Consider the following 12,182-nt stretch of genomic DNA (forward strand, 5'->3'; position numbering starts at 1 on the left):
GAGAGAGAGAGAGAGGAGAGAACGAGAGATGAATAAAATGATTTGTGTTAAGTATAACCCTTTTACACACATATTATGCAAGTGTAAATCGTGTACAATAGCTGCATGAATATATTTACACGTATGAATTAACTAAAGATGATCATCCCAGAAAACCGAAAAAAATTAAGGAATTAAAATAAACGTTTAAAACAATATGCAAATTTTCTAGATCTTTTGAAGGTGAATGAAACTGCACGACACATATATAACGAAGTTGTATTGTCTTTTTAAATAAATAGAAAAAAAGGCAAGCCTTTTTCTGTCTTGGCCTTCAGGCCGATCTCAAAGTGTAGTGTTTGTTCTGATGCTACACTTAATTGGCCCTTCGTCAATGGAGGGGACACCCTCTCTTCTAGGACCAGTATTAATTTTTATTCTCACCAGAGTGTTCTTCTTTTGGGCAGCTGGGTTTCACGCACATTAAAAACGGCATTGTGTCACATTTTGCTTTCGTGGGGGAGCAAATAAGTAAATGAGTTTTAATATGAACATCAATGCACACAAAAAACAAATTGTATGTATCTCTCCCTCTCTCTCTCTCTCTCTCTCTCGCTCTCTCTTTCTCTATCTATCTATCTATCTATATATATATATATATATATATATATATATATATAAAGGGTGTCCACAAAGTCTGGCTACATAATGTAGGCAGACTTTGTGGACATCCTGTAAGTTTATTCCACTGTTGGATTTTCGTTGCAGTTTACTGTGATAAATAGTAAACCGTTCTTGTTTACGACGCGTTTGCTCAGTTAGTAGCGGGCTTGCCTCACATGCAAGAGACTCGGGTTTCGAATCCTGAGTTCGAATGTGTCTAACTGATGACCACAAATGAGGGCGAAACTGGTCTTGTTTGTTGGTTTTCATGGCTCTTGTGAAGTGCGACGTTGTCTGGCTGTGGAAATAATTATATATATATATATATATATATATATATATATATATATATATATATATATGTGTGTGTGTGTGTGTGTGTGTGTGCATACAATTATTTGTATATATAATGATTCCTTTTAGATACCTTGGAGTATATTTTATAAAAATATTACAAAGAACATGCAAAATTAAAGGGCACTATTCTCAACGTTAAATGACTATCGCTATATAATAAGCAGAAGACGATATAACAATAAACCTGATATCTAATGTGCCCGAGAGAACATATTTACTACAGAAGTCACTAAAGCTGGAAATCGTTGTTTATATATTTTTTTCAAATTGCTCTAAGAACCGGTCAATTCATCGTAATCTTATTTCTGACGAATTTAGGGAACAATTCATCAATAAACAAACTTAACATAGTTGCCAGATACCATGAATGATATTTTTGTACAAGGGAATGGCAATCAGCAAATATCAACATTATTGTATATTTAGGGTGCTATTCAGAAGAATAAATAAGTACAGAATCGATAATAAACATGTCCATATCATTTTTACAAAATGTTGGCTAACTTCACCTGTTTAATCTAAACAAAATAGTTCGAAAACGATTGTCATATATTAACGTTTCGCTTATTATACTTATGATGATGAATGTTCTTTTGTTTACATGTTATGAAGTGTAAGAGTCTTAGGAGGGATGAAGAGACAGTCTTAGGAGAGTTCATGTTGTAAGCGTTCATATTGTAAGACATGGGAGGGAAACATTAACACATTAACATTGTTAGAGAAGAGATGTGGACATTAACACGTAGATATAAGGAGAGAGTGTACATATAAATAAACAATACCTTTTTCATGTAATGATGGACACAGGAGACGGAGTTATAAAACACATTGAACGTTTATTCTTCTTCCACTTGAACCGGTTGGTGGCTTTGCGTTCAGGAATTCAAAGGTTCACATATTAAGTTTCAAAATGTGATCGTCTCGCTTCTAGACGATTGAAACCCATGTCTGTCGATCTCAAACTCCCTCTGAGTTTCTCACTGACTAACTAACTAACTAACTCTCACTTCCAATATTGAGAAATCCATGCATGTCTGACCACGTGATCACAATTCACGTGTTTCAACATGCACGAGTCGCTCGTTTCCTGAACATTCTGATTTTCCAATAACCTATTTTTCTTTGTTATTTTCAGAAAAGAATTCAACCTACATATCTAATTTAATTAACCCATATTTTATTATCCACATTCCTTCTAACAATTGAATAGTTTATTATTTATTTCATCAGAATTAACAATTTACTGGACATTCCATTTAAACCTATTGTTCTTTAAAACTTATATCCAAGGTTCGATTTCTGCTTTCTCTCATTTTATTTTCATTTTAAGTAATCTCTCTATTTTTATACTTACATGAAAAGGGGACAGTCCTTATCATGTAACACCATGACCATGTGTCAATAACGCATAATTTATCGAATATAGATAGAAAACAAAATCCATCCGTGTCTGGCCACATTCTTAAATGTATTTAGAAAAGAGGCTTGCCTTTTTTTCTATTGTTCTTGACGTTCGGGCCGGGATCTAAATGTAGTATCTATTCTGCAGATGCTGCAATTAAGGTAATTTGTCCCAGTCAATGGAGGGGAAACCTTCTATCCTGGAGCAATTATTATTTTTTGTAAACAGAGTGGCCCTTTTTTGCCTACTTTTAGGGGAGCTGGTTTTAACCCCACATTAAAATCGGCCTTGTGCCTAATTTGCTTTTGTGGGGATGCAAATAAATACATTAAAACGGGTCTTCTTTAATTTTCCAAACACGAATCCCGAATTTCGACGTGCATAGTTTAGTCAAACTGGTCGTAAAATACGAAATAGTTGTGCATATTACAATTTCGTTGCTTCATGCACGACTGTTTTCAACTGAGATAGTTCATCCAGATACCAGTTTAATACCACATGATCGGTTTCAATAAAAAAAGGTTATATCAACAGGATATAAAATATGTGTTTTAATTCTAAGGAAAGAGATTATCTCTATATCCAATTTAATAAAAATGCATTGTGTTTCACGGTAAGTATTTTGTAATGCAACATAATTCAAATCTATTAACGACGCTTTGTCACGAGACCATTTCACAACTTATATATATATATATATATATATATATATATATATATGCAATTACTTAAACGCACATTAATTAAGAGTATAGTATTTAATATTTTACAAAGTTTAACAAAGTATTGTTTTCTTCTGTCTGTCTGTCTGTCTGTCTGTCTGTCTGCCTCTTTCTCTCTGACTATATATATATATATGTATATATATATATATATATATATATATAAATTCCCTCATCACAGGAAGAAATAAGAATAAACCAAACAAAACGTAATACAACATAAAATTATCATTTGAGGCTAAATAAAAATTTCTATTGAAAAACTTGCTATTAAAAATATTTAGAAATAACAATTAATAGAATACATGGTATTTTTTGTTTTTTTAATTCAACAATGTTTCTTTGATGTGAAATTGTTCCGTTTAAAAATGATACAAATCTAATGAAACACGTCTGAAAAAATACTATTCATATAGATCACATATTTATATCTGGTCTATAGCAACTTAAAAGGTGATTTGGAAACAGCCGTTAGATATTTAACTGTGATAATTATTTAATACATGGGGTATTTCTTGAAAACAATCTTAAAAATATATATTTAGTTGGCAAAAATGTTGTTTATCTAAATATTACGGTTGTAAATGTTTTGAAGAATTTGATTCAGTAGATCAGGATGTGTAAAAAGGACATCTTTTGTAAGAAGTACATCGAGCAAAAAGAGAAAAATAATCTTATTTCATGGAAAACAATTCAGTCGTTTTAATTAATTGCTTTCGTGTTAGTTTGTTTTTCTATCTTACAATTATTTTGCTATTTCTAGGTTTTAAACGAATCAAATCAACTTTACTACAGGGCTACATCGAGTAAAGGCACATAATAAAATACAATTTCGATTATGACAGAACAAGCTACTGACACATAAACGTACATAGCGAGACAAGAAGACATTTTACAGTTATACTTAAATAAATAAATTCTTATAATGCATCATAAAAAAAACTGAGCAGTTTTTATTTATCTGTTCTTCGTCTGCCATTTCTCCATAAAATGGTGTGGTCTGTTTATCTAGTCTCGTATCATAGATATGAAGTCAGAGAATAAACATCCATCATATTCCACGCTTCCTTGCTATGAATAAGCTTTTTCAACTCAAAGCACTTAGTTGTCAGACATTTTAAAGATGTGCGGCGAAAGGGAAAGTACTTTCTAACCACGTACACGTGTTATCCAAATGAACCCGAAATTATCATCGCGCGGATTAACGTTTATTACATGGGGCTCTTCGTTTCGGGTTAATAATGCAGTTAAAACTGATAGCTTAGAAATATTTATCACTCATGTGTAAAACGGTCTATCAAGCTCATGATTTCGTATTAAACATAATTTTCATCGTTAACCGTGTAATTTGAATAAACTATATTATTATAGACCCGCCCGAGTTTCCTTTAATAAGCTTTGTTCATATTGAAGTATACAGATCTGTATGTAACGTTTATTTTTGTCGGTTACTCGTCTAGATTAAGGGCTACAATACATGCGCAGCTTAATTCATCATAATTACGTAGTAGATTTCACGCCTCACAAATACTTGGTAACCTTAATGATATTTAATAACAAATGTTAATATTTCAGATTTATAAAGAAGATGTAGCATTTCAATGACGTGTAAATTAGGGTAATGCTTTAGACAGACTAAGACAAGAATAAATGAATGGTATACTCAAGACAAGAATAAATGAATGGTATACTCGCAAAAGTGACTATATGAGATAAATTTCCCCCTAACAGTATTGAAAATACTCTCTGGGTCACAATTTATTTTATATTCTTGCTATTCACTTAAGGTCGTTTTAAATGCGCGATTAAAATAGCTCTCCGAAAGGGGGAGGGTCAGTCTCGAAGTTAGGCAAAAATAAAAATTTACCCTTCACTGACTAATGACAAATTAACTTAAGTGCATCATTAGACTAGATGCTATACTGTGATCTTAGCCCGAAAGCTAGATCTACATGTGAGGCCGAGATTAACAGACACACTCGTTTAGTGTCAAGAAAAGAGCTTCTCGGAGTCATTACTCTTTACTTACACATCGGATAAAAATATAATTTCTACATAAGCATGCATATTCAGGTAATATTGATCGGAAAAAAGTATATGTTAAGATACTAATGTATAGTACTTGTATAAGTAAGGTATATATTTAATTCTATGATAAGCTTTTATCTGTCCTATTTGGATTGTTAATATTTTTTTTAATATTATTAACGATTTCAAGTGGAACGTTTTCCCACAATTTAACGTATCATCGTACAAAATTTTTCTGCTTTTTTTTCTTTTTTATAACGAATAAGAGTTTTGTGTGGTCAATGGAGACAGCATCGTGGTCAATAGCTATGTGGAAAACTAGGTAGTTTTATTATTGAATAGTATATATATATATTATTATAGGTTTGGAGTAAGAATAGTAGATCTTCTATGAGAAATTTTATTCATGGAATTTTTAATTAGTCTCAGTTAGTGTTGTAAATTTTCACCAATTAAACTTAAATACTACGGCAAAATATTAGATACAATGTCCTATGATCAGCATTTAAAACCAAAATAAATTGTGCCGAATTAGACACCTATCGATATAAGTTAAAAATGAAACTATTCAAACTAAACTGCGTTTCTATCATAAACGTTTGCGCTTTCTTTACTTAAGGAAAAGTACTTTACGAACTCTGCAATCTTTTTCAACCTTCTTATAATTAGAACCTCATATTTTTAAGTTGAAGTTCAAGGTGCTGACAATTAGTTCTCATTTATGAATATAATCAAGTAATAACGATTCTTCAAAGTTAAAATATCGTTATATACAATCAAAAAGCTTTCGGATTTAGGCATGGCGGAAATATGCCTTTCAACCGAATAATCTTTGGCCACTTCTAAGACTCCACAGAGATACTAATATCTATAATCTTTAATAAAACTTGCATTGATTGAAGTATACTGTATTGGAGGGAGGGATAATGATTTGGATGCGACAGAACTTCCACATAATTTAAATATTTCATGCGGTATATAAGCATGCCTCAATTTAGGAATTATCAATATTCAGGTTAACGTCATATTAAACCATGTTTTGATGAATTCTTCAGACATCCCGCCATATTTTTATTAAAAGATTATCCCGATTCATATAAATTAATAATTTGGATGCAACTACATCGATGAGCTTCATATGTTAAATAGTGCTTGAAAATTGAATATCATGTAAATGGTAAAATGTAACACACTATCTACATAAATAATCTATACTTACAATACAAGGTGTGTGTTTCAATGTACAGTAAAATAGCGCAATGCACTTCTTCATTACAACACAACTAAGTTTAGCATCATACCTTGTTTGTTGCACATAATTAATCACTCATTTGATGACAGGAAAATCGCAAAAATGCTGCAGGACTACGAAAAATAATACGTATAGAATTGATGTTGTCGTGTAAATCGCAAAGTCATTGCACATCCACAGCCGTGGTTCTCTCCAGAATGTGCTGTTGCCATTGCGCACAGAAATCATGTTGGCCATTGCTTCCAACATAATAGCTGTGCTGTGACTAAAGCCGCTTTCAGGACCGCCGGCAACTATGTGTACAAAAAGTAATAAAGAACGCAAAAGAGCTGTACGCTCAGTCCGCCAAGTCCCAAGTAGCTGAGCAACGGTTTGGTTCCCACCAGTTTTAGCAAATAGCAAACAGAATCCTGAAAATAAGCCTGTTCTCTATCCCAACTATCATCAATGGACCTGTGGTAATCTCGTCAGCCTCAGACAAAATCAGTTTCTATATTTGCATTTTGTATCTTACTATGTTTTTATTGTTAGAACTAATTATTTTGGGATGTAGGTTTGGCATAGTTGAGTAAGACACTTAGGTTGTGTTCTTATTAAAGATTTTATTGTATCTATGAGGGGGGGGGGAAAGTTTTCTAATATTTTAAAGAATTTCCTGGCTATGTTTGTCTGAGGATTTTTAGAATATGGAGGGTTGTACCATAGGTGTCTGCAAGATAAAAATGTGATTTATAACTGCACAGTGTCACAAACCTCAAGTATAAATTATGTTAATGGCAACCATACAAATGCCTTCTCACATTCTAACTCTACTACACAGTCAATCAATAACACCATCCCCATCAACCAATCCTCCAACCAAATACAACCAAACCTACTACATACCAATACCACTCCTAATCAAGCTGACAACAAATATATTAAATAAAATGTAATTTACTTCGGTTCCACATATGGACTTATTAAACACAGGGTTTCAACGCATAAGCACTCCTTTAAAAACCCTTCCTTGAAAAAAACAGACTTCTTTATCTAAACATATTTGGAGACTTAATGATAGAAATATTCCCTTCAATATAAAATGGAAAATAATAGGATCTTATAAAGCATATATGCCGGGGACAGATTCTGTGCACTTTATAGATATGAAGCCCTTAATATTTTAAAATATAACAACATAAAAACTATTCTCTTTAACTTAAAAGACAAAATTCTTTCGGGATGCATTCATCATCGTTGATTTAGGTTCGGCAAATTTAAGCCACCATAATTCGTAAATTTTTCTTATTACTAATCTATCTTACAATTCATAATTTATAAATTAATAACTATTATTATTATTATAGTTTTATTATTATTATTATTATTATTATTATTATTTTTATTATTATTATTATTATTATTATTATTATTATTATTATTATTATTATTATTATTATCTTATCTGGTATTTTACCATTATTTTCTATTTTATTTTATTATCTATTTCACTTTCAATTTATGCGTTATTATTTTTATTAATATTAGGTCTATAAATATTATAATTACTATTAAAAATAATATTATTGTTTAATTACTACCAATACGATTCATTTATTACTATTATTGATTTTATTAATATTACTATCTTTAAAACGTTATATAAAAATAACTTATAAGTAATTAGTGGTTATCTTCCTTTGAACAATAACATTCTTTATTTTTCTATTTGACTATAATTATCTCCATTGATAATTGAAATATTTAAGATGAATTCGAATGTAGCGTTTCTAACGATTTTAAACTGGTAATATTATTCTATTAGAGTATATATCAACATTTTCAAGCATTCATAAACTACATTTAACATCCCAATGAATGCATTGACGATGATACTTACGAGTTTTAAAAGGCGGACCATTGAACGGTATATTTTTTAATAGAAATATTTAAAATATCTCATCTTCATCTTACCTTTCCACCCGATTTTATTTATTTTTTATTTTATCCTATTTGTTTATCAACATAATAAAAGTAACTTTTTTCCTTTATATTTCTATTTTGTATAAATGAATTTACTAATACAAACATACTTCTTTATCTAAACATATTTGGCGACTTGATGATAGAAATATTCCCTTCAATATAAAATGGTAAATAATAGGATCTTATAAATCATATATGCCGGGGACAGATTCTGTGCACTTTATAGATATGAAGCCCTTAATACTTTTAGACTGTTGTTCTAATTCTCTTAATATATATATATATATATATATATATATATATATATATATATATATATATATATATATATAGTAATGTGATTGATAATTTAAAAATCAAATTATAATTAAATTAAAAATCCGTTTCAAAAGAAGGAACAACAACATAATTATTTGTACGATCGTTTCGGAAAACAGTGTTTTTATTGTGGTAGACATCAAGTTACTGACAACACTTATGTATATAGTTTTTTAATAAACAGGGCTTCCTCGTCAGCAAATATTGTGAAGGGTTTTTAAATGTGAAATACACCATAAATAAACCTAGCATTAAAAGTAAGGCAGATGTATCTGGAAAAAAATTAAAATAAAGGTATGGATTTAAACTTGATAAGAAAATTAATATGGGTTAGAGATAGAAATAAATAGAGTAAAATATAAATTTGGTTTAAGTACTATATTATAATGAAACGGATGTTTAATTTAATTGTAATTTGATTTTTAAATTATCAATCACATTACTAAATATTAAATTAGCTCTACCTATCGAGCTTATTATATATCTAAATTACAACGAGCACTTTTTCTTTCCTGTATTTTAATTAAACTAGTAATTTCACTATTACATTAAAATACACTATGCTCTTTAGACTATTGTTCTAATCCCCTTTAAATTATATATATATATATATGTGTGTGTGTGTGTGCGCGTCTGTGTGTGTGTGTGTATAAAATTGCAAAACTACTTAGTGATTTCCCTAAAAGTTTTCATTTTGTAGCATTTCCCTTTTATACAACTCTGTCATTTTTTACATATTATCCCAAATCTCCTATGTAGAATCGTTCTAATATCTGTCAATTAATTCACGTATAAATGTGGTGCGTTCGTTTTGCAAATTTCATTTCCAATTATTATTTAGCAAATATTGATTTTTTCTGACATTTGAGGATTATTTATTCGGCAATATTAAATATTAAGGTACGTTATTAGTGTGATGTTTTATTTGTAATATATTCCAAGTTTATTTTTATCATATTAAATACTGTATGATTTGATGATTTTGTCTTGCAAAATAAAATATGCCTTCAAAGAAAACCATAAAACTAGCTGATCAAATTTGAAAAGCTACTGAGGAGCAAACCGTTTTAATATAATTCCAAAAATAAATAGTGAGAAAACACGGAAAATTTTGTATATTAAAACATATTTTTATGAAAGGTAGGAAGTAAAATATACATAGTTTTTCTGTTTTGGGAGTTTTTGTTTCGAATTAGCGGTATCTTTCTCATAGGTAAAAATAAGAATTGTTACGTTTGGTCGGCATAGACAATAAAAAATCCCAGTTAATTATTTATTCTTAAAAAAACAGATATATTGTTATCTGGAGATATATCCCAGTGGTAGAGCTTTCGACTATAGATCGAATTGTCACTTTCTCAAGCCCGGGTATACCTAGCCATTTTATTTTTTCTAATTTATGAGTACAATGTACGATAAAAGAAGATGTGCCATTTAAAATCGCCGTAAATCGTTTCCTCGTTTGCAAATTTTAAAATTAAACATTAAGCAAAAGTGACTTTTCTATGGAATTCATCGTCAAGCCAAATATTAGCTGACGCTATATTGTAAACAAACACAGACGTAATTTGATGAACGACATTTTCATTATGATTTCTTATTTCTTTTTTTTCGCAAATTAGTCAACCGGGCAAATTATTCATTGTAATATATAATAACTAATAGAGGGTTGATTCTATAATAATGCATATCGAATTTGCATCAATTAAAATATCATGCTTAAGTGTATTGTACAGCCGAGCAAGGCCGGGTAGCCAGCAAGTATCAAACTGATAACTTTTTGTTTCAAAATAAAAACTAAAGGCGACATTATGTCACGGTAAACCGAACATCTCTCGTCAAGGAATCTTTGAAATGTCAAGTAAGTTGGTGAGATATGCGTAAATCTGCCATGTGACATTTTATTCCTTGGGGTCGGATGGGAAAGAAAATAATTAAGGCGAAGTCAACAGATGTTATTAATTCATGAATTCTCGTATAAACTTCACAGACTACGATTGTGAGGGTTTGCACCTATATTTGAGCCAAAACGGTGTTTGTGGGTGTTAATAGACATCATTGAGACAATATAGATTCCAGTAACGAAAAATGTTAACAAGATGACACGGCGCACACGTGGGAACAATTCACGATATAAAAATGACTATTCACCTGATCCATAACATTTCTGGTAAAAAACATGCCCTGTTCTTAATTTTAGAGCTGAAAATTGATTATTTATTTAGATAGATTCTTCCGACTATTTTTAGTGTTATTTACTCAATAAAACCTCCGGCTTCTAAATTTCGTACTAGAACTCTCCGCAAGGACTCCTGCGCAATGAATATATTTCTTGTTGAAATTCAGTTATAGAATGTTATATTCCTGAAGATAAAATGTTCAATCATCAGTGCGGACGGACTAAAAATACAATTCCTAATTATCTAAGACTTAAAGCCAATCTTGACTAACGGAACACGAGCATGCTACCATCATGGGTTTCGTTCAAAATTCCGTGTCTATTCTTGAACTCGACATACAGATTCTTGACCTCGACGAGATACACCTGCAGAACTTCGTAGGTCACATCAACTGAAACGCTGTGCAAATGAAACTCAAGATGAGATCAGTAGTCCGAGGCATCCAAATAATATGATTTAAAGATGTTACGTATTTCTAATCTGTTATATTTAACACAGTCTTTTAGTTGTTCGCTTGTTTCATTATGTAACCCCTACAGGGCGGCTCAGATACACAGGCTTCGGTGAGAGATACAACCGATGCCGATCCCTGAGGCATTACTGAGGCATTGTTCTCGTCTAGTGGTCAAGTTCGTCCTCGTCGCTGTGGTCCGCTCATGTTTCCACCCTTGATCCGGCTTCTAAACTTTCAACTGGGCTGGTCTGAAAAATATACTGCACTCAACAACGGCGTTTTCAAAACAAAGAAAAGAAGTCAAAGAGTAACTGGCTTTTCTCAACATACAATAATTATTGCTTTCAACTTTACAAATAGCATATACACAAGTGAATTAGTTACGTATGCAGATCGGGCTGGAGGTTTTTAACAAATTACTTCGCTTTTTTATTGTCAGTATACGTGTAAGACGCGTGGCAAAGTGTGTGTCTTCAGATCTTTACTTCAAATTTTATCAGTATCGGTTGGTTGCAACCCCTCCTCTCCGAATACGTCCTAAAGTGGCGGTCAACCAATCAGCGGCCATGCTTTTGTTTAAGGGTCCAGTAACGTCCCGTTGCACTCTGAACGCCCGGACGCAGAAGGAAAAAAAGAAGGGAAAAAAACGACCTTAAAATTATTGGAGAAAAAAGGGTTTTCGGTTTTAACGAGCCTCGTCGCCCAACACTCCTCTTGTCAACGATCCCAGACTAAATTACCACGTCAGCAAATGCAACAAATGTCCAGACACGAGGAAGGGCGGGTTGTCACGGTCAATTACCACTCAACGGGTCCCCTTGACCCGTTTTTGTTATGGTCTTTTATCAACAGATAATTATTA

The sequence above is a fragment of the Euprymna scolopes genome, chromosome 8 (assembly GCF_053919585.1).
Source record: "Euprymna scolopes isolate OS-2025 chromosome 8, ASM5391958v1, whole genome shotgun sequence".
NCBI lineage: Eukaryota > Metazoa > Mollusca > Cephalopoda > Sepiida > Sepiolidae > Euprymna > Euprymna scolopes.